General features: G+C 35.2%; 1 long non-coding RNA gene and 1 other non-coding gene across 3 annotated transcripts; one reads left to right on the top strand and one right to left on the bottom strand.

Annotated features, from left to right (window-relative positions):
• Positions 1 to 556: 556 nt before the first annotated feature.
• Trnay-gua (transfer RNA tyrosine (anticodon GUA)) lies at positions 557 to 629 on the bottom strand. Its single transcript has one exon. It is a non-coding gene; the product is annotated as a tRNA-Tyr (tRNA).
• A 7344-nt stretch (positions 630 to 7973) lies between these two features.
• On the top strand, positions 7974 to 17665 carry LOC140164710 (uncharacterized). Of its 2 annotated transcripts, none has more exons than XR_011860563.1 (3): positions 7974 to 8167; positions 16628 to 16685; positions 17469 to 17665. It is a non-coding gene; the product is annotated as an uncharacterized lncRNA (long non-coding RNA). The 2 variants fall into 2 exon arrangements; XR_011860562.1 differs by having other exon boundaries at positions 7974 to 8457.
• Positions 17666 to 23692: the final 6027 nt, after the last annotated feature.

Raw genomic sequence — 23692 nt, 5'->3', positions numbered from 1 at the left:
AACTACATCAGCAAAAGATTTAACCTTGACACCACCATCGCTGATAAGGATTTTATCCAAAGTCAGATTGCTCGTGCTCTTCAAACATTGTTACGTTAGTCGTAATATTTTGCACCAAGATGAAAGAGAAAGTTTTATTATTATTATTATTATTATTAAATTCCTAGAATAACCCTGGTAACTCTATGTATGTTGATATAGCTAAAATAAAATGAAAAGTAGACAAGTATAGACAAGTACAAAAATATATTAGTTTCTTTTCTTTTTTTCATCATAAGTATAAAACTTGTATTTTATTTCATGCCAAGCAGTGTCTTTCTGCTTTACTGTACATGTTTAAGTCTTTAATATATACATCATGTTGAAATAAATAATATTTACTTGTGCGGTATGCATTTATTACATAGTGTTGTGTCTTTCTTTCTTTCTTTATATATTTTACAATCAATGATTCACAAAACAAAAACATATATACATATGTACAATTGAAATAAATAAATAAATAACAGGGAATTTAGAAAAATAAATAAATAAATAATAAGAAAAAAAAATTAATTCCCCGCACCTGGGTTCGAACCAGGGGCCTTAAGATCTACAGTCCAACGCTCTCCCAACTGAGCTATACGGGGAGAGTTGAAATCTCACTCTAACTTATTATTATTATAGTAATTACTATTGTAAAGTTTCAACAACAAAAATTTTTTAAAGTTCTGTAATTTTGTAAGTATTGTAAAAAGTCAAATGTGTAAAAGTAAAAAAAAAAAAAATCATCCAACATATTTACATCATAACATACTTTAAGTACATCCATAAATATGCCATTCTTTTAACCTTTTTATATAATACTCCAGAAGTTTATTACATTATTTCTTAAGTGTAAGGTTCCCAGTTTAGATAACCGATTCTCTTAGATCTGACTGTTTTCGTTTTAGGTGAACCGTTCTTTTTTCGTTTGGAAATGTGTTTTATACTTTTCCGAGGGGGTGTGCTTTGTTTCATTCGACGCATAGATAAACGTCTGGTTTTATTTCGGATTAATCTTTCCGGTACATTCAAACGTAACAACCCCTTCAAAAATTGCTCCGAACCTTTCGGTTCAAACCCTGATTTTCCCAATAACACGTCGTAAATCAAATCGGAAATATGACTACCTGAAATGACGTGTCCGTCTACTAATAACTCACCCCCTTCATTATAGTCTAGTACACCCTGACTATTTTTAATCATATCTAAAAGAGTATCGGCTTTTTTCTTAAATGTAACTGGAAAGTTGGCCATAAGTTTGGAAGCTTTATTGAGAGGTGCAGCAGCAGCTCCTTGAGGCTGGTCATTTTGAGCATCGTCGTCATGGTCTGGAAGAGGGATGTCAACGGTAGGTGTGTCTTGCAGCAATTTCACGGTCATAGGTCGTTTAGTAGAAGTCCTATTATAAAAAGTCAAGTATCGCTGCAAAACTTGGTTATAAAGTTGCAGTTTGTCGTAAGCATCCAAGTCTGTCCTGTCTAAAATGTCTTTAAGTTCTTGGTCCAGTCAGGACCTCGTCAAACTTTCTGAAGATGTAGGTCTATCTTTCACTGTGGATGAGAGTGTCTCGGGGTTGACTAAGATCATCTTTTGAGCGTGCTGCATGATGCTATTTTAAAAATAGACCAGCCAAAGTCGACAGTATAGGTGTTAGTAGAGCTGGTAAAAAACCTCCTTTCTGAACGAGTAGCTGTTTTTTACGTTTGACTGGAGTTTTACGGTCAGCTAAGGTTCTTAAGATCCTTTTGTGACGATGCAATTGTCGCTTCTGACTAGCAGAGAGCTTGACATTCCCTTTTAATACATTAAGACAACACTCGCACAAACATTTTAAAAGATTTGGGCTGGCATTTTGCAAAAGAATTTTACGTTGTTTAGGTTTGCAGCGTGCCAAGACTTTAAGCAAGTCGGCGTGGTTCTTTACGTTGTGAGACATGGTTACAGAATGAAGATGCTACAAAGTTTTCATCGCTTTTATCTACGTTTTGATACTGTTTTAGGAACGTAAACTACGGTAGGTTGTTCATCAGGAAATATACGTGTTCTTAACCGTAATTGTTCCTCCGTTCCTGGTTTTAAGTCGATGAAAATATAACCAAATGGTTCTTTTGTGGCATCTTCGTAAGCTTCTCTCATAAATCTAACATTTCCTGGATACATTTGTTTTGCCAAAGAAATAACTACTGTTTTGTCTCTTGGATTTTTAAATAATACGATATAATGTGCATTAAGACTTATGGTTCGGCTCTCTTTTCCTTGAAAAAACAAATTTTGTGTGATGAAAATGACACTCAAATTTCTATGATGGGACGTTTTGGTAAATAAATTACAAACGTTTTTATCCCCTGAACATTCTTGCATTAAATCATCGATGATGCATAAATTTCTTGTACGTGCATCAAACATGTTACAAACATCTTCGGGACGCCTTGAATAAATTCAATTTGAGGGAATATAGCTAAGATTTCCGTATAGGTCGTTTGAAATTCCCCGTATAGCCAAATAATTCTTTCGGGAGGACCTTCGTTTACAAGTTGGGACCAATTTTTTAAAAGTTTTAGGGTAAATTGGGTTTTTCCACAACCGCTACTACCGCTGATAATATAACTACTAGGATGAGAGAGCCGAGCGTCCATGTCGTATGAGAGACCTTCGTCAAATGTACCTTAATTGAGATAAACAAGGATATTTAAAAATGTAATATGAATATGAACACATTAAAAAGTTATAACAAAAGCATAATTATACATGTAGACCCTGTTGATTAGGATTAAGACAGATCGTGAATGTAACGATTGATAATGCTGATATACTGCGTTAATACATCCCACTGGTCTAAATTAAGACCGATCCCTACGATGGTAGGAGTGATTCCAATTTTGGAATTTCCCGTGAATTTACGTATATCTATGATTATTTTTCCCTTGTAATTACAGACACTTATAAATATTCCTTCGCTCAGTTGTATAACATGATCTGCCAAGCATGCTGTAGGTGTGACAGAATCGAACCCCATTTGATGGACTGGGCTGTTTTAACTAATGACACATTTTTTGTCTCTTGTGTAGCATTTAATGGTGAATCGAACATTTCTTTCATAAAGTTAAAATTGCTGTCTAAAGATGAGGTGGCTTTGTCAAGCACCGCCAAAGGAACCCCTAGGTAGACCCCAGTTAAGATGAACACAACCAGCACGAATGTTATGAACGGCTTGTTTTGTTTTAAATTTTGTAGAGTTAATAGTAGACTGCAACGCTGTTCTCTCTCCATGATTATGAAGATGTTACCACTTCGAGTATCAAAGCTGAAATGACAAGTTGCAACTATATCGCGAACAATTTATGAAGAAGTTCGCAATTATAATAATAATAACAATGAAAACAAACCTGGCGAATCAAATGCATTAAAGGTCTAAAACAACAAGGATAGGCCTAAGTTTGGTGACAGTATAATGAGAGGGTGGGCGGGGTAAATATAATTTATTTACGATATCCATAAGGGAGCGTTTCATAACCGTTAGGTTCACGTACACGTTTCGTATATACAACTCTATAATCTTTATGCGTATCTTTGTTGACGATCTCTTTGTTTTTGACATCCCTGGTTATTTTGCCTGGAAGAGGCACTGTTAGCTTTTCCAAAGTAGAATTCGGTTTTAACATTTCATCTAATGTGTCAAAATTGACTGTCTGGACAGCATCGTGATTCAGTGTAATCCCGCGCACCTTAACTGTGGTTTTTCCAGTATCATATTTCATGGCATAGTTTTTCTGCCTCCCACTTAAGAACGTTTGAATATATTTTCCATCTTTAGGATCTATTTCACTGGTGAGTTCCCCCAAATAATTGAATACATGAATACAAAAGCCACCTAAGTCCATGCGAAGTTATTTTGAGAGAAAAACCCGTGTATCATTTTAATTCCTTCAGTTAGATTTACCTGGTCAATATGGTAAGTTTTACGTGCAAATGAGTGAATTAACCTGTATTAGGTATGACGATTAGCATTTCAGGGACTTCGTGGGATTCATTTTAAATTTTGGACTTTTTTGAATCATATACAAAGACAACAATGTTAGAATGAGATTACCACTAGTAAGATAATACAAAATAAAGCACACAGGTATGTATAATGTTGATAAGCATTCTGCCATGTAATATAAACCACACACTTTCCTTTATTAAACCCATTTTTTGTTCAAAAGTCATTCTCTAGCAATGAATGTGTTACAAGTGGACTTTTATACATACTGGATTTCAATCAATGTGTTACAAGACTCAAATCATGGAATTGGATGATTCTTTCATACATGCTATTTTTCACATGCCCAATAGACACAGAGAATGAATTTGAGTTGTTCTTTCATGCATATGACAGGCCTATGTATAGCAACAATTTCCCATGCTTAACTCAATTTGGCCAAAGTATGGACTTAGGTGGCTTTTGTATTCATATATTCAATTTCCTAAGGGGGGTAAGTAATCCCCCTTCCTATGTACAAACACTACGCTGTCTGTGTCAAAGTATAAAGTGTTTGTACCCAACTTTTCTAAAACAGAATAAAGTTTAAGTCTTGCCCATGCGGTAGTGAATGCTGCAATTACTACATTAGTATTTATGGCAGATTCGGCAAACTCGTCTTTGAGGGTATAGTGAGCCTCGCATAGATGTTCATTGTGGAAAATTATAAAGTCATTGACTTCGAATTTGCTACTGCCTAGAAGTTCCAAAATTCTAGCTGGAGAGTTTGTATATTCAGTTTTTGGCATGTTTTCGGCCTGACCAAATTTGCCCCAAAGTGTGTTTAAGCATAACTTTGAGACAGTCCTAAGCCCTGGATTAGGTTTAAGTTTATCTTTATCTAAGGTTATTCCCTCATGTTGCTCGTACTCCTTGAGATAGTTTTCTTTCTCCTCCTCTGTTTTAACGTCATGGCCACCCAGAACTTTCTTGTTTTACTTTTAGGAAAGTATCAATGTAATCCGCAAAAAGTCCACCCTCTTTTGTTTCTGTGTCATATTGAGTACACTCTTAGGAAAAAAAGGTTCCATTTAGAACCATAAAAGGTGCTAAAGCTTGTCCCGTGGGGAGCACCATGTAAGGTTCTACTTAAGAACCCTTTTGTGGAGGTTCTATAAAGAACCATGAAACAGGGTTCTATCTAGAACCCATTCAGGTTCTATTAAGCACCTTAATGGTTCTTTCAAGAACCATTAATGGTTCTTGCAGTTTGTCCCACTGGGAGCACCCTACAGGTTCTTGATGGAACCTTTTTTAATGGGTTCTAGAAAGAACCTTCTTTATTTATTTATTTATTTATTTATTTATTTATTTATTTATTTATTTATTTATTATTAAGGGAGGGCAACAAAGAACTGCAATAACCGCGAAATATGCATACATCCAAGAAGCTTAAACGATAAATTAACCCCCGATAAAGGCATGGCTTGAAGAATGGGGGAAATTATGGGGTAAAAGTTTAAAAAGCAGAATATATATTCTATGGTGTCAACATGTGAACTTGCTAGATGACCGCTTTACTGCACACTACATATCGTTACGCAGCAGGAATAATTGATTGAAATTCTCACCAGTGTATCATTGAAATAGGTATATCAAATAAATTAAGGAAAAGAAAATAACTAGTAAGCTCACTTTTTATAGACAGTATTGTTCAAAAGGATAAAGTACAAAAACATTTAATTTAAAACTCATTTATCATGTGTAGGTATATTATTGCAACATAGGTGTGTGTTGACAGTCTGGAACCCGTTGTCCTTAAAATTATGGTTCTTGGAAGAACCCTATAGAACCCACATTTTGCTATTTAGAACCCTTTTCAAGAACATAAAGAACCTTAAAAGGTTCTTTGGAGATGTGATGTTCCAACAAGAACCATTTGTCATTTCAAGAACCCCCTCTGGAACCTTTTTTTCTAAGAGTGTAGATTCTTGAAAATGCCAAACCTCGTGGATTTTAATTATAGTATACCCCATCTGAACTGCCTTCTTCAATTCCTCACTGACCCATACCCCCCTAAAGAACCTAGATTTGTCTCCATGTTTGCAGGGAGTTTGCTGCTCCGTTTCGGCGCAAGTTCTGCATAGGGCAAACGTCAACTTACCGCTAGGAGGTTTGCAAGGTAAAACAGGTAGTATAAATCTGTAGGAGGAACTACATCACACTGAATCAAACCAAAATAGTTGTCAATAGATTCGTCAAAATTGTCGTGAATTATTGTAGGTACCCCCGTAGGATACCTAGCGTATTTGTTTATATCAGGATATAATGAGCAAAAATCATAGTAAAAGATCTGTTCTCCCTCTTTAACATCATGGTATAATTTCAGAGCATTACACCTCCCCCCATGGAAAGCCTGTCTTGGATCGAGTGGAGGCGCTGTGCTGGCTTCGGCAACTATTTCCCGTGCGTCGGACTTTTTATCCCGTAACTCCTTATCAAATTCACATTCCCATTTTTCAATCACCGTAATTCCAGGAATTGATTTTAATTCGTTCATTTTTCTCAAAGTACTTTGGTACAAAGAGGACATGCTTTTCTGAGTAATATTATTTTTACTCTGGGCCCCCATACACTTGCAACCATGGAACGCGCACCCCTTATACTCGAAGATTGTTTTTGTTGATTCGCACCACCCATCTACATAGTGTCCTCCTATTTTGAATTCCCCGCCATTACACGCATGTTGTATGTGACACCCCCTCTTGACGCTCTCATAATGTAACCACTGTAACGCTTTCTTTGAATACCTCTTCTTGGGTTGAAACCCTTGTGGAGGAAGCAAAGCTATTGTGTCTCTTTTTAAATATATGGACCTATATACCAGATTACATGCTGAGGCTAAAGTTACACTGTGTTTGAAGGGGTCTATACCCTTGTAGTTCTCCATACTTGTAAGACTCATGAACAGTTCACGAAATTTAATGCATGCTTGCTGTAAGATTTCAACGTCTAACCTACAGTACTCAAATAACTCCATATCAAAATCAAACACGTGGCCCTGTTTTACTTGTTCAGCGTGCCATTTTAGAAAGTCTTCACGAGCTTTAGGCATCATTCGATCGACGCCGTAATATGAAGGGTCGGGCATAGGCCCTACATACCCTGTGTTTTGGGGTTGGTTAAAATAATGTGGAAATGTCCCCTTAGGAGCAGGAAGTTCAAAGGCTGAAGTCAATTTTGATAATGACATAGGGAGGAAGTTGAGTGAATCAATAAATCTGATACAGTTACCATTTTTGGTCATGTACAAAAGTTTTCCACCTTTCCTAATGATAGTATCGGGTCTGCAGCCATTTTTGATCATATAATTCAGAACAAAGTACAGATCGTAACTTTGCGAATTGTGAGCAATTACCGTTCTGCGGAAATTTGGAGTGCTTGTTACTTGTCCACGTTTGTTTAGTTTGTACTGATCAGACTGTGGTGCAAAGAGCCACTGACACAAAAGCTTTGCTGCATCGGGGCCTTTGAAAGACATTTCCCGATCTTTTTCGGGAACACCACAAAGTTTACACTGGTCAATTCTTTCCTGTCTATTTTTTGCATTTTCTGGTATGTCTAAACAATCTGTGCATATCCATCGAACAACGACCAAATTTGGTCTATGCACCCCAGTAATTTGTTCACATTCAAAATCATAAAAATAATATATCTCGGGAATATTCTGTTCGGGCTCATTATCATCATCATCGGGTAGAGATACGGGGAGCATAAAACATTGATGGGACCCTTCTACCCAAGATTTACAAGTGACGCAATAAAAATCGGTACAAGCATGCTCTTTTTGACCGCTTGGCAAACGTTTCTTGTCAACAAAATTCTCACAAGAAGTAGTACGACGTCCAACTCGCGATTTGACCGTTAAAGGTCAAGTTTTTACGATGCGAACTTCGCATTGACGAACTGAGCCCTCGTGGTATCAAGATCGATATATTTTCGCGCGTCATAAGCGGGTTTACTTCTCTAATCGATTCTAAAAGGTCAGATTGATTGTTTTAAACCGGGTTTGTTTTAAAATAAACCTAGTTATAGGAACTTTCTTAATATATATCTGGGATTAACCTTGCTAATCCGGTTAGGAAAATATCATCCCCAGCAGCGGCGTCCTTGACTGTACTGGTAAGTGGTATTTTACGATTGTTTACGCTAAGTTGATTAGAATATTTCTTGTCTTATCCCTGTGAGCCTAAATTACATGCATGCATTTGTTTCATTAGTATTTTAGGCAACTTTTGATTGTAAAACCGTTAATGAGCAAGATACGGATTGTAGAGAAAAAGTGTCTCAAAATTGGAGCAAAATTCGGCACACGTGCATGACATGTGCGCTTGCGATATGCTCTTTCACATGTGTTGTCAGTGCACGAATATGGCGATTCGCCGAACAACGATTGTACTGTAACATGATTGGTAAGCTTATACATGTATTAAGAGGAACTATCTGTTATTTTTGAGAATAGAGTTGCCACGGTCAAAAATAGATTTTCTTTATACTTTCATATTTGATGGACCTTGACCTCAAACTAACACACATGGGATAAATTTCGAAAAAATATCCCCGTTGCCATGGTAACAGGCAAATTTCAATTTTAGGCCCATTTTCACAATTTTGCATTTTCAGCAGTCAAATTGTCAAGTTTTCAAGCCAGTGTTACTAATATACACAATATATATATAATTTTTTTCTTTATAAGGTATGAATAGGTCAAACCTTAGATGCCGCAATGAAAGTATAAAAATAATCACCAGATGTCAGGGTGGGTTATACCATTTATTTGAAATAGGGGTGTTTTTCAATTTTTTCAAAGTATGTAAATATACCAACTTTGTATAGCTCATAAGCCATATGGTAGTGTTCCGATTTCAACATCGACCACAGCATGTTGAGATGATACATTGGTCTTATGAAAAAGTTACATTTGAGCTTGGGGAAAACACATCTGTATATACAGTGTTGCCAGACATTTTCCTATTTTTCGAAATTCAACACAAATCTCACCTTAAGTTAAATGATGTGAAAATGAAACATCATCCTTTCAAGGAACATTTATTAGAAAGAGAGTTTTTATTCATATCAAATTTGATCAGTTATAATGGTCAGTGTTGTTCTAAACCACATGGGTGTTGCCATAATTGGGGTTTAATTGTGATTTGTGGATATTTTCAACTTTTTACAAGTCATAAAAATACCAAAATGCATTTCTATAATACATAAAGAAACATCGACCTCGTCCTGTTGATATGATATATTGCCCTTATGAAAAAAGTTATTTTGATCTGGAGGGGCGGGGTGAGACATCAGTTTATACAGTGTTGCCAGATAAACCACATGGGTGTTGCCATAATTGGGGTTTAATTGTGAGGTGTGGATATGTTCAACTTTTTACAAGTCATAAAAATACCAAAATGCATTTCTATAATAAAAAAAGAAACATCGACCTCGTCATGTTGAGATGATACATTGGCCTTATGAAAAAGTTATTTTGATCTGGGGGGGGGGGGTAAAACAACAGTTTATACAGTGTTGCCAGATATTTTCCTATTTTTTCAAAATTCAACACAAGTCTCGCCTAAAGTTAAAAGATATGAAAATGAAACTTCACCTTCATGCGGAACATATCTTTTCAGAAAGAAAGTTAATTTCATATTCAATTTGATCATCTGGGATGGTCAGTGTTATTCTAAGCCATATGGGTGTTGCCATAGCTGGCGTTTAATATGACAATTTAGATATTTCCAGCTTCCAGTCTCCAGCTTTTTACAACGTATGTCTGACTTTAGGATTTACCCAGCAAACACAAAAACGTTTTTAAAACGTTTTAAATTAGTTATATTTTGGGTTTTGGTTTAGGTAAAAACGTTTTAATAACATTAAAATGTCGGGTTATATAAAGGTCATGAAATTGTTTTAAAACGTTTTGTATGAAAACACACTACAACAATATTTTTAAAATGTTTTCGAAATGTCATTGTAAACTATTTTTGCAAACATTTTTGGCCAAATATTTTGTCAACACTTGAATAACATTATGTCAAAATATTTGCACCTAGCAAACACAGAAATGTTCTTAAAATGTTTTTTACAAAACGTTTTAATAACATTTAAATGTCGGGTTATATAAAGGTCGTGAAAACATTTTAAGAACGTTATTGCAAATATTTTGGGCAAACATTTTTTGCAAAATATTTTTCAACCCCAAAATAACATTCTGTTTAGAATGATTTGTACCAAGTTTTCAAAATGATTTTGGTATGTTATTAAAACGTTTTTATACCCTTTATATAACCCGACATTTAAATGTTTTCTGTAAAACATTTGTGTTTGCTGTGCAGTAAATTACCAATAAATGTTATGAAAACATTTTATACCATTAATGTACCCTTTATACAACCCGACATTTAAACGTTTTCTGACAACCTTTTATAACCTTTTGCGAATGATGTCGAAAACGTTTTGTGTTTGCTGGGTATATTGTTTAAATCGCTGCCATGAATAAACCACATGGATGATGCCACTATAAAATATGAAAATGAAACTTCACCTTCATACGGAACATATCTTTTTAGAAAGAAAGTTAATTTCATATTCAATTTGATCATCTGGGATGGTCAGTGTTATTCTAAGCCATATGGGTGTTGCCATAGCTAGCGTTTAATATGACAATTTAGATATTTCCAGCTTCCAGTCTCCAGCTTTTTACAACGTATGTCTGACTTTAGGATTTATATTGTTTAAATCGCTGCCATGAATAAACCACATGGATGATGCCACTATAAATGGAGTTAATAGTGAAATGTGGATACATTTTCAATTTTAAAATGACACCTTATTAAAGTTATAGCAATTTTTCACAAAAAACACCCAAAAAGCACACAAATTTGTCCTAATTTGGCGCTTTTATGGGCACTTTTGCCTTAGTGCACCCAATTTGGCGTATTGTCTCCACTGCAAACCCACCAATCGACATACCAAAATTGCTAAGGTACCCCCAAAACCGTGGCACATCCCCGTATACCTTTAACCAGGGAGAAACCCTCCGGGGTCATGTCATAGGTATACTGTGCCCAGTAGTCCTCTTTTTCTACTTGAAACGGATATTTCCTCAGACAACTTTTATCAACATTTGGTGATTTTTTATTTTGCTTTAACCCTGCAAGTATCTGCAAAAGTGTTCATATAAATCTCTTTCAGTCTTGAAAGCTTAATTTTAGTTCGCTGCTTCCTTTTTACAAGCTCATACAAATTCATGTCATCAATGAGCAGGGGATGCTTGAATGACAGAGAATAAGCAACAATATCATGCAACATTTCAATGGTCATTTCTTCTTCAGCATGACTTTAAATGTCATACTTTCGACTCTCCTACGAGCTCCTCTCGGGAAAAGTAACTGGACATTTATTTGTCTGGCTGTGAAAAGGTTCTGTGCATTATTGTCTTTGACTATTCTCATATCTTTCGAGACATTTACTGGATCTATATATAGTTTTTTGCCCATTTCTTCCCCATATCTTTTTTGCAAGTATATTTAGTTGGGATGTGTGCTTTAATAATATGGGGTAGGCGTAATTTAAACATTATCTTACTCTTATATGCATCTTTTTGCAATGTAACAATCTTATGTTATTTTAATTTATTTTAGCCTATAGCTAGTATGTGTATATTGGTAAAAAAATTATGGCTTTTATGTATATTTTAAAGTATACATGTTTGATGTTTTCTGTGTTGTATTTTAAGGGGTTGGTCACCCACCTTGAGAGCTGAGAGCACATCAGACATACCAAATTGCATTTTGAGTACGAGGAATGTCCTTCTGATATAAAATAATTTTGATTTTTTTTTTTTTTTTTGATACAATAAAAATTTTAGGGTAAATTATGTATATTGAATTTTTTGACATATTACAGTCCTCAAAGTTAACTTAATAAATCTAATGATGTGTACTTAAAGTGCATGTAGCTGGGATGAAAAGCCGACCACTAATCAATTAATTAATGTTAATTGAAAAATTTGACCTTTCATAGTGAAGATATAGATTTTTTCCCAAAAGACCTACATTTTTAGGTGTTTTGGTGAAAAAATCTATATCTTCAATACGAAACTTTTGAGATCTGATAAATTTCAAAATATATTAATTTTTAATCATTTGCCATGAAATTTGTATTATATCGCAAATTTCAATATATGTCTGATGTCCTCTCAGGTCCACAAAAATATGTGAAAACGTCGCTATTTGAACCCTTATGACTTATAAAAATATCCACATCTCACTATTAAACCCTAATTATGGCAACACCCATGTGGTTTGGAACAACACTGACCATTTATACAACTGATCAAATTTAATATGAAGTAAATTTCATTTTAATAAACTTTCCTTGTGAAGGTGAAGTTTCATTTTGGTATCATTTAACTTAAGGTGAGACTTGTGTTAAATTTCGAAAAAAATTGGAAAATATCTGGCAACACTGTATAAACATGTTTTCCCCAAGCTTAAGTGTAAATTTTTCATAAGACCAAATATGTATCATTTCAACATGGTAAAGTTGATGTTTCACTTTCACATCTCACTATTAAACCCTAATTATGGCAACACCCATGTGGTTTGGAACAACACTGACCATTTATACAACTGATCAAATTTAATAAGAAAGTAAATTTCTTTCTAAGAAACTTTCATTTTCAACCTAAGGTGAAACTAGTGCTGAATTTCGAAAAAAATAGGAAAATATCTGGGAACACTGTATAAACAGATGTTTTTCCTCAAGCTCAAATGTAAATTTTTCATAAGACCCATGTATCATCTCAACATGATGAGGTCGATGTTTCATTTTCACATCTTTATTTTAGGAATGCATGCCATTGTATTTTGGCATTTTTAAGACTAAAAAATAGCTGAAAAAGCTGACAAAAAGCTGAAAAAAGCTCAACATACGTTGAATTTTGAACATATGTGATAATATTTGGCAATACTGTATAGAAGGAAATATTTTCCGAACTCAAATTTAAAATTTAAATTCACATACCAAGTGTTCTTTGGTTAATTTTTAACCTTAATATTGCGTTCATTCCACAATAATTTTAAGGATGTGTACTATTTTTAAGAGCTGGAAATATCTAAATTGTCATATTAAACGCCAGCTATGGCAACACCCATGTGGCTTAGAATAACACTGACCATCCCATATGATCAAATTGAATATGAAATTAACTTTCTTTCTAAAAAGATATGTTCCGTATGAAGGTGAAGTTTCATTTTCATATATTTTAACTTTGGGCGAGACTTGTGTTGAATTGAATAGGAAAATATCTGGCAACACTGTATAAACTGATGTTTTACCCCCCCACCATCAAAATAACTTTTCATAAGGCCAGTGTATCATCTCAACATGACGAGGTCGATGTTTCTTTCTTTATTATAGAAATGCATTTTGGTATTTTTATGACTTGTAAAAAGTTGAAAATATCCACAAATCACAATTAAACTCCAATTATGGCAACACCCATGTGGTTTAGAACAACACTGACCATTATAACTGATCAAATTTGATATGAATAAAAACACTCTTTCGAATAAATGTTCCTTGAAAGGATGATGTTTCATTTTCACATCATTTAACTTAAGGTGAGATTTGTGTTGAATTTCGAAAAATAGGAAAATGTCTGGCAACACTGTATATACAGATGTGTTTTCCCCAAGCTCAAATGTAACTTTTTCATAAGACCAATGTATCATCTCAACATGCTGTGGTCGATGTTGAAATCGGAGCACTACCATATGGTTTATGAGCTATACAAAGTTGGTATATTTTCATTCTTTGAAAAAATTGAAAAACACCCCTATTTCAAATAAATGGTATAACCCACCCTGACATCTGGTGATTATTTTTATACTTTCAATGCGGCATCTAAGGTTTGACCTATTCATCCCTTATAAAGAAAACAGTATATATATATTGTGTATATTAGTAACACTGGCTTCAAAACTTGACAAATTGACTGCTGAAAAATGCAAAAATTGTGAAAATAGGCCTAAAATGAAAAGTTGGCTGTTACCATGGCAACGGGGATATTTTTCCCAAATTTATTTCATGTGTGTTTGTTTCAGGTCAAGGTGCATCAAATATGAAAGTTTAAAGGAAATCCATTTTTTGACCGTGGCAAACATTTTTAAAAAATTCTCCAAAATAACAGATAATGCCTCTTAAATAGCCATAAACTCACTGCTGCATTACATCAGGTATTGTCATGATTGTTTATTCGTAATTTACAATGCTGATCCTGATGGCCATTATGTCAATTTTTCGATAATTCTGTCGGGTCAATGACAAGTTCTGAATGTCGAATGTCAATCAAACTCAAACAAATTCAACATATTTATACCAATTCATGAATTACCATGTCCATGTATTATGATACGAGACAAGATCCCAGCATAGCATTCAGCTGCTATGACCTAAATCCTAATTTTACTGACTTTTCATTTGGTTTGCTCTTGCCGTCTTGGACTTCATGACTTGGTACAATATTCGAGAAATCTACAATGTATCTACATGTACTGTCAAGTGACGTGTGTACAACTCCTGTTACTTTCGTATTCGGTGACCGTTTGTAATACAAGTAGACAATTCAATTCATTCAATCGTCACCAATTTTCAAATATATTAAATTTAAAACAATTCATTGTGAAGTTATCGAAATAACGTTTTTGACTGTTTTAATTATGTTTTCATTATAAATGTCACAAAGTATTAAAGGCCTATTCAGTGATCCCAGCGAAAGTGTAAAAAAATTAAAATTGTTTATAAATTGCTTTAAAAGTGAAGGATAAGGCATTCAAATTGTCATTTGGTATTTTTGAAATGAAAAATTTTGCAATTTAAAACAAAAAGCAAACAGCAATATTGAAGAAGTTGAAGCCCCATTCAAATACATGTAGCTAATTTCTGTACTGAGAGTACAGAAATTACAGATTCATGTAAATGCCTTTATTTTGTCGTAAATACACAGCTTTCGGCTGAACCACTAGCAGCCTATGTCACTATGTCAGCACATCTATGACAATGACAAAGGTACCAAAATCTGAATTTTGATGATTTTACTATCGTCCGGATGAGCAAATCACTGAATAGGCCTTTAATATTGATAATTTACAACCTGTTTAACCTCTCCATATATTCATACATTGCTCACCTGTGTTTTCATATCATATTTTGTTATGAAAAATGATTATAATTTATGGAGCAACAATTTCTTTTATTCCGGTTGAACTTCAGTAATAATGTAGTTTAACAACTTCTCGGTTGGACTAATTGAAGAGGGCGTGTTGGTTACTTTGCCGTCGCATTCAAGTGTGCTTCATTTTTATTCTAAAATGCTATTGTGGTCGCGTGTATCAGATGAAATTGATACACAAATTTGCTGGCGCAAGTTATCAACGTACACTGTATGTATGGCTACTGACGCAAGTTATGGTTACCGATGCATACCAACGCAAACATTTTTTATTTTTATTTCGTTCCTAATTTTTGTTTCTTGCGCCAACAATTTTTTTCTTGACAACTTTTAGTTAAAGGGAGTCTCGGGCAATCATAACATTCAGGGCTCCCACGGTCCTTGAAAGTCCTTGAATTTGAAAACGCCTTTTCAAGGCCTTTAAAGTCCTGAAAACTGCACACAGTCCTTGAAAGTCCTTGCAAATTGAATTTAAAATATAATTTTGACAAAATTTGGGGAGGAGCTGTCACTTTGTTAATATGTGCCGCATGGAGAGCGATCATGATTTTTGTGTTGTGGTAAGTCCTTGAAAATCGTGCTTTTGGACCTTGAAAGTCCTTGAATTTTAAAAAGGTGCTGGAACCCTGAACATTATTCCTATGTTACAAAAACAATTATCAAGCACGAATCACATGGTTTTATTTAAAACAAACTCAAATTGACCATAAAACGAATAAAAACAGTCGGCTCTCATCAACACACGATATTCAAAATTCCCGCGCCGAAATTGTGTAAGTGCAATGACGTAATGGTTATTTGTGTCGTCAGCCTTCATTGTATTTAACTGGGACGTCATTGCACTCGACAATTTCGGCGCCCGGCAGCTCAACTTCTTTATTAGGCAAAACATTTTTTTTGTTGTGTTGCCCTCAAGTGGGAAAAATTGAAATTTGGGTCGGTCGGTCGATTATCCTTTTTTTTTTTTAGACAGTCTTCAGTTTTAAAAATCCCCACATATTAAATAATTCTTTTTCCATTAGGGAGATTTGTCAATTTTGACTAATCTGGATACTTGTTAGATTATCAATTTAAGACTAGTCTTTCAATAAAATATTAATTCTGTAACTTTATTAAATTTAGGCCTGTTTTTGGTACTTTTTGCCCAATTTCACACGCATTGTCAGTTTGTTTTTAGGAAAGTGCAGTCTCATGCCTGATGTATGTAGCCAAATGTTATGAATTTAACAAGTCATCAAGAGGAGCTATAAATCACTCTTGCAAATGCAACTGAAGAGGAGCTGTACTGTAGAAAATGCTGTTCCTGATTGTGCCTGATTAATTTATTTGTTGCATTATGCTTTCAGACTTCAGAGGAACTGTTGTTGAATAACGGGTGTGCCCAACTGAGAAGTGCCGGAGAAGGTATGTATACTTTACAATGCAATATATTTTTCTAATGTTTGCTGCATGTATACATTGACTGTCAAAATTCTGTCCTGATAATTGATTCACACCAACATTGCAACAGCAACTTGCTTTCTTCAGCTGTTGAAATTTAAAATATAAAACTGCATTAAATTGTGTTTTGTTATATTGCGCAAGTCCATATAATACTGAAAACCTTTCATGCAAGTATGATATTGTAATGTAATTTGTAATATTGTAATGTAATTTGTAATATTGTAATGTAATTTGTGTAAGGTAAGTATGTAAAGTAAGGTAATGTAAATATTGTAAGGTAAATTGTAGGTCAAGACTTCTACTAATGCACAGCTGTTTCAATTTAAATTCCCTTTAAATCATGGCACCAAAATCTTCCTGTGACAAAGCCACCCCGACCGCCCTGGTCGTGGACCATGTGCAGTGTGCCATAAACAAAACCTCCCATCAAAGTACTGGCACATTATTCAAAGTGATGGCCTGCCACATCATACCAGACTTGTGAATAACTTGACCAAAAGGGGAATTGGGCCAACTGATTGTGTTTGTACTAGGTGCAAAATTCACTTGTCTAATCAAGAATTTGAATCAAGTGGTGAGCCCAAACCTAAGCAAAAGAAGCCAAATAAGCATTGATTTGTGGAAGCCCCACAAGAAACAAACTGGGAAGTTGGTATGCATGGAGAAAAATGTATCACTGTTAAAAAATAAAAGGTGCAAGGTACTATATTAACCATCTATCTCTGTTTTGTTTTTGTCTTGCAGATGGAAAGGTTTGTACATATGGAGTTCATTTGACTCAACACAATTTAAGGCATAGTGCCATGCTTACAACCTACACATTCGTGGAAACTCATGTTGTGAAGCTGGAGGAATACTGCCTTCCTTTTTATTGATTTGATTTACGGTGGCATGATGACCAATGCTTGCAACCAATGACGTGTGGTGTGAAGCTGGATCAAATGTGCTACCTTTTTATTTGATTCACAATGGTATAAACTATGCCCAATGCTTGCAACCAATAAAGTGATGTGAAGCTTGAGATACAACTATGCCACCTTATTATACTAACCAGTGATTGGAAAATAGCTGCCACACTAGTGAGATGTTTGCAACCAATCACCAATGAAGCTGGATACAAATATATCATGATCAAGGAATATGAGTCTAAAGTTAATTTTTTATTAGTTCCGCAGTCCAGGAAATGCAGATACGCACTGGTGAATTGCGATCGCGTAGAAGGGACAACTTGACAAGGTCGTCTACTATGCGCCGCGCCAACAACCAATGGGTAAACCGACTTGTCAAATAAAAAGTAATTGTTAAATTTATTGTTTGTCTTTCAAAATTTATTTAGTGATAATTACAAATATTTATTATTATTTTTGTGTATAATGTACTTTATGAGATTATATACCGTACTGATTCGAGTATAGTCCCACCCCGTTTTGGGGTGAACATTTTTCAAAATTGGGGTGGGACTATACTCGAATTTCGATTTTTTTTTTTTTGGTTTTGGTGTCCCTGGACCTAAACCTAAATGGTAGATAATTAATGGTTGATTAAAAAAAAAAAATTTAAATTTAAAAATTTTAATTGTAGGCCTATGTGTTTTGAATAAATTTGTATACAAATTCAATGCATTTTGAATTCATAATAGAGTATGACATGAGTACAAATTTATTCAAAACATATAGGCCTAAATTTTTTTTTAATCAACCATGAATGATCCTAACATTTAGCTCCAGGTCCAGGTACACTCCAAAACCGAAAATATTTCTCAGAATTTTTTGAAACTTTGGGGGTGGGACTTTACTCGAAGGTGGGACTATACTCGCGTCAGTACGGTAATTTATGTTGCAAAATACAGGAAACTTGTTAACACGAAATTGCTGGGGCTAATGAATTAAGTTTGTGGCATCATGAGTTTATTTATAAACTTGAGACTCTAAAATCACTGTTATCAGACATTTTGGTTAAGAGTGTGTTAACAAGTTTCCACTGTATAAAAACTTTTCAGATCTATTGTTTTATATATTATTAGAATTAATTTCACTTGCACATTAGTCTTGTTATTACTAATATATAATTTACACTAACAAATCATAAAGAATCATACGTGCCAAATTAAGTTATATGATTTGAAAGCTCTCAATTTTTGGTTTGATTTATTTCAGAAATTCATTAAACAAAATTAATTTAATACCTTATTATACATGTATATAGCTAATTTCTTTAGGCAAATGCATTTTGTAAAATTTCAGAATCCAAAATCCATTCCATATAAGAATTTTTTTAAATCAATTTGAAGTGCTGGAATACAATACAATGTTTACACCAAATTGTGGTTTCATCAAATTACAAATCCCTAAATATCTAAATGAGAGCAAGGAGTAATTTAGAAATGGAGAGGGGTGGGATGGTAAAACAGGAATGGGAAGGAATGGTAAGACTAGAGGGGGATCAATGGGTAGGGATGGTAAGACAGGAAAATAGTGAGTATTGGTACGACGAATGGGGAGGGATGCTGCAACAGGAATGGGGAGGGATGGTGTGACAGGAATGGGTAGGGATGGTACGACAGGGATGGGACGACAGGAATGGGGAGGGATGGTGTGACAGGAATGGGTAGGGATGGTACGACAGGGATGGTACGACAGGAATGGGGAGGGATGGTGTGACAGGAATGGGTAGGGATGGTACGACAGGGATGGTACGACAGGAATGGGGAGGGATGGTGTGACAGGAATGGGTAGGGATGGTACGACAGGGATGGTACGATAGGAATGGGGAGGGATGGTGTGACAGGAATGGGTAGGGATGGTACGACAGGGATGGGTAGGGATGGTACGACAGGAATGGGGAGGGATGGTGTGACAGGAATGGGTAGGGATGGTACGACAGGGATGGGTAGGGATGGTACGACAGGGATGGTACGACAGGAATGGGGAGGGATGGTAAGACAGTAATCAATGGAAATGGATTGTAAGATAGAAATGGAGAAGGGTAATATAGAAATGGAGAGGGGGTAAGACACAATTCACCTTTCGGGAAATACCATAAGCCTTTGTGGGTAGACCTCTGATGTTGTCATGCCGATGTACACATTGTTACTGCGCACTTCATGGCTTTCAAATGCACAGTAACGATGTTCGCTAAATGATGTACACATTGGCGTGGTGTCAAAGGACCACATCTCAGGTCTACATGCAAAGGCTTATGGGATTTACCAAAAATGTGAATTGGATAGGTGTACATGGAGGGTATGACAATGAAGACTCATTTCAGAAAAAGTGTTTGTTTTATATGTGGTGCATAATTGTGGTATTAAATGGCATGTGTATGCAATCTAAAGAATTGAAATGTATTGTTACATAAATAATGATGACTTGTGTAACCCTTATCTTCAGATATGGTACTTGAATTTGTGCTTTTTTGTAGTACAAACTTTTGTTGATACAATGTGGTGCATAATGGTGCATGGTGGTATGAAAAATGGTGAATGGCTTGTAGATGATATGACGATTTATGATACCGTCATCTTCAGTAATGGTACTTGAATTTGTGCTGTTATGTCGTACAGACTGTTTGTTTACAATGTGGTGCATGGTGGTATTAAAATGGTGAATGGCTTGTGTATTATGCAAATGCAAAGAATTGTAATGTATTGTTAATACAACGTGAAATGTAAATGTATAAGAACATGTCCCTGGCATAGCGGGTGGTCAAGAGCATGAACCATTGATATGAATGATACAATTACCTCAAAGAATTGGAATGGTATTAGTCATCAAATGGAGACATGCTAAAACCCAAAATACATTTGTATTTTTGAAAATGTGCTACTTGAATTCAAATGACATAAACTGTCATGATAGAGTGAATTTTAAGTGATAAGTGTAATGTTTAATGTAGGTGACTGACCCATGTTGTGGTAAATAAAATGGCTGTGAAGAACTCATATAGTTGTTAAGAAATTTGTGACAAATTTCTGTTTGATACAAAATAAAATGTGATTAGAAAATATTTGAACCAATGTGTGTTTTGTTAGCTGTAGTTGTGATTGACCAAGAGCAGGAGATGTAATTCCGATCCAGCAAATGTCCTGATGAGGCTAAACTATAAAAAAAAAAGCTATGTCTCAAAGCAATTGGCAGTTCCAAACACGAATGCGGTTGTTTTTTAAGATTTTTTTAAAGATTTAAAAAAAAAAATTGAATTAATTAATATGTCATTTGCTAGTGTTCTTTTTACTTAAAAGTACTCAGCATAAAATTTAGGTTCTTTTACACAAAGAAAAACGGCAAAAACTATAAAAAAAGGAAACAAAAATTATTTTGTCATTTCAACCGAAATGGACGTGCTAAGAAAAACAAAATTTGCATGGGCGCTTTGAGACGGGACTTTTTTTAACCTATGTATGAACCAAAAGTGAGTCATCAAATTTTTTTTGGTGAGGGCTCATTCCAGGCCTTGGGACTCGCTGGATATGATTGAGGGGGGGGGCACTATTTTTTAAATAGAATTTGTCAAATTTTGATTCCAATGAGGAGGGGCATGCCACGCCCCTATAAGACTGTGCCACAGAGTCCATCTCAATCTCATCCGAGCAAGCACAGGCCATTTGTGTATTCTTGTATCTGCAATCCAGTCCAAGTCGGTGCAGAGTCCCAAAACTATAGTACAACCGGAGTCCAGCGAGTCTGTATCCAGCAAAAGTATATGACATGTTGATCATCCAAATTCAAAATCACTGTAAAAAAAGGCCACCAAATTTTAGGATCCGATCGGACTCATTATGTTTTGATGAATCCAAGTGTGTGAAAATATCGGAGCCAAAACATAATAATGATAAAATTAGATGCTTTACGCCCAATATTTATTGGTCTTGCTATGATTTTTAAAATATTGTACTCGACCATAGCTCTACCAATAGATATGGGCTCAATCGATCCAATTTTATATCATTACTTGCCCGGGTTCATCAAGTACCATCCCCCCGAGTCCAATATGCTTCCTCCCAGCTATTCCCCAAGTGGGTTCATATCTGTCCTTCATAGAAATAGTGGGTACTCGTTATGAAGGGGCTTTTGGCATGATAGGCCTATTATCACTTCTACTAAATGCTGCTACTCATCAAAGCCTGTTCAGCATCCGTACCTGTGAATGTCATCTGATAGGCATATTTGAGTTAATAGTGAAAACGAGGAATTTTAATTTGCGCGGATATTGAAAACAGCATTCGCGGGAAATTCACTAAACTGTAATTTAGAAGTCTCTTCATAATAAATAAATACTTCAAATCTAACATTTCTGCTCGGGATACGTTTTGTTTATTTACATAGTTTGGGAATCCAGAATCGGGATTCCCCGTGAAGTAGACGAACTCGATAATTTAACTGTTATAAGTTATTTACAAAAATGTGAAATAAACAATGATTTTGATAGGTAAAAATAAAAAATAAATATTTTTCATGTAAAAATATTTAATTCTATCATTTCTTTATGAACGTAAGTGAGAATTTGAATTTATTGGAACATTTAAGATGGGGATGCGTGACCAAGGTCATAGAGGCTAAGCCGCAACTCAAACTTCCGCGAATCTCTCCGTCTGGCGCACGGGTTTCCGAATTTTGCACTGCTTAATCTTCGCACGTTGATATGATTTATGGCTGTCTTATCCCTGGAGAGTACTTGGAAACTTCATTATAGTGTTTATTATGACAGTGGCTACCTCTGGATTTACTTCAAATTTTTGAGCAAATACGGGAAATATTTAAAAAAAAATTATTAACGCCACGAACATCCAGATTTTAGTGATTTCATGACATGACTTGCAGCCAAAACACGGCGATTTTTTCCGATATAATCATCTCGAAATTCCTCCTGAATACATTTAAGACAAGCATTGGAATGATATTTCACAATATAGGTAAGCAGTTTTGTAACAGGTCTTCCGATTTTGAAAGGAATTCACTGTGTTTGTGCCTTGGTGCATTATAAAATTTGCGACAGTAAAATTTAAAAAATTTAAAAATGTGAAGGGCGCCATCATAGCTAATAAATCGCCGAGGTCACTCAATGGACGTCGTACTAAGTACAAAAGAAAATACTTTTACAAGTCTCTTTTAAGTGCGCCTGAAAACATATGTCGGTTTAAACGACCTACGACACTCTGTACATCTTTTCCATAAAGACTTGTCTTCATTTACATCAGTTGTTTTGGCATCACACGTGAACGTCCTACACTGTGTACAAAATCCCTCACATATGTGCTTATGTTTATGGTCGTACCCCTTCAAACACTTGTAACAAAAGTATGACCGGTTAACAAACGCTTTCATGCTTGTAATAACATTAAAATGGTCATCGTAGTGATACAAACATATTGGTTTCCATGAGTCAGCATGCTCGTCCTCTACGAAATTGAGACCATCAAAAATCACAGAATTCTCATATCGCATGCTATATATTATTAACCGGACTTGAATTGTTGATAAAACGTTCTGGAATTTGGAAAATTCTTCCGAACTTACCCTACCTGGACGAACTCCAGCCTTGTCGTGCAACTCGTGAGCTAGTTCGTCTAAAATTTTGCATTCATTTAAGATAGAGGTCCGATTTGGATGATCCAAAGGACCACTCTTACAATACACGGCCTTGATGATTGCCTTGGAAAAACACATCTCGTCATTCTTGTTCAAAACCCTGATAATACAGCCCTTTTTCTTACAATACAGATCACTATCTACGATTACATTAGCATCTTCCCCCTTCCCTCCCTGTGGGTTACGCACATAATTGACCACAAAAGTAACACCGGGATGTAAATAAAAGTTTTGGTTGCTTTGTAACACCCTCTCAATCATTTCTAATATTGCCTCCACGGACCAATCCCGTACCAACACGTACGGAATGGCGATGGGGGCTCTTAATTCTGGAGACAGAATTACAAGTCTAACATAATCACGGGGGGACATTTTTTCTAC

This window comes from Amphiura filiformis, chromosome 11 (genome assembly GCF_039555335.1).
Source record: "Amphiura filiformis chromosome 11, Afil_fr2py, whole genome shotgun sequence".
Taxonomy (NCBI): domain Eukaryota; kingdom Metazoa; phylum Echinodermata; class Ophiuroidea; order Amphilepidida; family Amphiuridae; genus Amphiura; species Amphiura filiformis.
This window is presented reverse-complemented; position numbering and strand designations above follow the sequence as displayed.